The sequence below is a fragment of the Megascapheus bottae genome, chromosome 10 (genome assembly GCF_031878675.1).
Source record: "Megascapheus bottae isolate mThoBot1 chromosome 10, mThoBot2.hap1, whole genome shotgun sequence".
Taxonomy (NCBI): Eukaryota; Metazoa; Chordata; class Mammalia; order Rodentia; family Geomyidae; genus Megascapheus; species Megascapheus bottae.
This window is the reverse complement of record NC_143518.1, coordinates 1129156-1132252: the sequence shown is the minus strand read 5'-3', so window position 1 is coordinate 1132252 and position 3097 is coordinate 1129156. Positions and strand designations below refer to the sequence as shown.

Here is a 3097-nt window from a genome sequence, read left to right as displayed (position 1 = left end):
GTAAACAGTACAATTAAAGAAAAAAGAAAAAAACCTCTTGCTTCCATTTCTTGAAGATTATTTCAATAGGCCTTGATTTATATGGTCATATCCACGTTGCTATTGAGCCATCATAATCCTCTGATAATAATATCCTAGACATATACTAATTATTATAATTGAGGGTAACCATGTAGCCTATGTTTCTTTGGGTTTGGCTTTCTTCACTTAACATAATTTATCTATTTTTCCATTTCTTTATGAATGGGGTATTGTCATTATTTCTGATGAAAACATAGAATTTCACTGTGTACATAAATCACACTGGTTATATATCCGACAAAGCCTCATATCTAAAATATATTTGGAACTCAAAAAACTAACCCCCCAAAAAATGAATACTCAAAGAAACAGCAACTCAAAGAAATGCAAATCCAAACAACACTGAGATTCCACTTTACCCTAGTTACAATGGTCATTTTCAAGAAACCTAACAATAACAGATACTGATAGAGATGTGGCTACTACTGCTGGTGGGAATGTGAACTGTTCAGCCTCTCTGGAATGTAGTATGGAGGTTTCTCAAAAGACTAGACATAGAGCTCCTCTATGGCCCAGCTATCCCACACTGGGCATTTACCCAAACGACCACAAACAAGGCCACACCAAAGATACCAGGCGGAGGCTGGGCAGGGTGGGAATGGGGCGCCCGGGGCCGACCGGGGCCACGGCGCTGGAGGCAGTGATCGTAGCTGAGGCGGTAGCCTGAGCGCAGGGAGGCAGCAGCAGCAGCGAGGCGGATGGTTGCACGGCAGCGGGGCAGGTGTAATGGATAGGTAACAGAGAAGAACCACTTGCCTTTTTTGTCAGGGTGTCAGCATGACTGAGTGCTTCCTGTCCCCCACCAGCAGCCCCAGTGAGCACCGCAGAGCTGAGCATGGCAGCGGACTGACCCGGACCCCCAGCTCTGAAGAGATCAGCCCCACCAAGTTCCCTGGATTGTACCGCACGGGTGAGCCTTCGCCTCCCCATGACATCCTCCACGAGCCTCCTGATATAGTGTCTGATGATGAGAAAGACCATGGAAAGAAAAAAGGAAAATTTAAGAAAAAGGAAAAAAGAACTGAAGGCTCTGCTGCCTTCCAGGAAGATAGCTCAGGAGAAGAAGCTGAAAGTCCTTCCAAGATGAAGAGGTCCAAGGGAATCCATGTGTTTAAGAAGCCCAGCTTCTCTAAAAAGAAGGAGAAAGATTTTAAAATCAAAGAGAAACCTAAAGAAGAAAAACATAAAGAAGTCAAAAGACTTGACAGCAGCTGATATTGTTAAATAGTGGAAGGAGAAGAAGAAAAAGAAGCCAATTCAGGAGCCAGAGGTGCCTCAGACTGATGTTCCAAGTCTCAAACCCATTTTTGGAGTTCCTCTGGTTGATGCGGTAGAGAGGACCATGATGTATGGTGGTGTTCGACTGCCAGCTGTCTTCCGCGAATGCGTGGATTACATGGAGAAGTATGGCATGAAGTGTGAAGGTATCTACAGAGTTTTAGGAATTAAATCAAAGGTGGATGAGTTAAAAGCAGCCTATGACCAAGAGGAATCTCCAAACTTAGAAGAATATGAGCCTAACACTGTAGCCAGTTTGCTGAAACAATATTTGCGAGACCTTCCAGAGAATTTACTTACCAAAGAGCTTATGCCCCGATTTGAAGAGGCTTGTGGGAGTAGCACAGAGATGGAGAAAGTTCAAGAATTCCAGCGTTTGCTCAAGGAGCTCCCGCAGTGTAACTACCTTCTGATTTCCTGGCTCATTGTGCATATGGACCACGTCATCACCAAGGAACTGGAAACAAAAATGAACATTCAGAACATCTCTATAGTGCTCAGCCCAACCGTACAGCAGTCGTGTTCTGTTTGTGCTTTTCACACATGCGCAAGAGCTCTTTGGAAATGTGGTACTAAAGCCAGTGACAAGACCTCTGCGCTGGTCCAATGTGGCCACAATGCCCATATGACCAGAGACCCAGGCTAGCATCCAGGAGGAGATCAAGAGACAGGAGTTTCTTTCGAATTGTTTACATCGAGACCTGCAGGGTGGGATAAAGGATTTATCTAAAGAAGAAAGATTGTGGGAAGTACAAAGAATTTTGACAGCCCTCAAAAGAAAATTGAGAGAGGCCAAAAGACAAGAGTGCGACACCGAGATTGCACAGGAGATAGCCAGCCTTTCAAAAGAGGATGTTTCCAAAGAAGAGATGAATGAAAATGAAGTAATAAACGTTCTCCTTGCCCAGGAGAATGAGATCCTGACTGAACAGGAGGCGCTCCTGGCTATGGAGAAGTTTCTACGTCGGCAGATTGTCTCAGAAAAAGAAGAGATTGACCGCCTCAGAGCCGAGATTGCAGAGGTCCAGAGCCGCCAGCAGCACGGCCGCGGTGAAACCGAGGAGTACTCCTCTGAGAGTGAGAGTGAGAGTGAGGATGAGGAGGGGCTGCAGATCATTCTGGAAGACTTGCAGAGACAAAACGAAGAGCTGGAAATAAAGAACAATCACTTGAACCAAGCAGTTCACTTGGAGCGTGAGGCCATCATCGAGCTGCGAGTGCAGCTCCGGCTGCTCCAGATGCAGCGAAGCAAGTCTGAGCAGCAGTCACAGGAGGACGAGGAGCCTGAGAGGCGAGGTGGTGTGGGCCTGCCGCCCCACGATGGTGTCCCTGAGATCAAAGCAGCTAAAGAGCAGCCAAAGGTGGGCAAGGAGCAGGCAAAGCCCTCACCCAGCAAAGACCGAAAGGAGACGCCCATCTGAGCAGCCTGTGGAGCAGCCACAAACCTTCAGACTGCCAGGCCCTGTGCATTTTACTGTAATCCCGAGCGTCCGCACGGCTCTCGTCTGTACATTCTGTAAAGGTTCTTCTCAGAGACTCTTCCTCTTCCACACATCTGACTTCTCCTTGTCAGGCTCAGGTTCTGGAGGTTCTGTGGGCTTGTAGGGGACACATGAGTTTTCCAGATAGTGTGAGCTTATTTGAGAATTAATTTTCCTTGTTAAAATAACTTTTAACCCTGGAGTGGCTTCTTTTTCAACCAAAAATCTCTGTCTTTGCTTTTTCTTTTCTTTTTTTC

At 46.3% G+C, this 3097-nt stretch overlaps 1 pseudogene; it reads left to right on the top strand.

Annotated features, from left to right (window-relative positions):
- Window positions 1–816: 816 nt before the first annotated feature.
- LOC150057311 (ralA-binding protein 1 pseudogene) lies at window positions 817–2818 on the top strand (annotated as a pseudogene).
- Window positions 2819–3097: the final 279 nt, after the last annotated feature.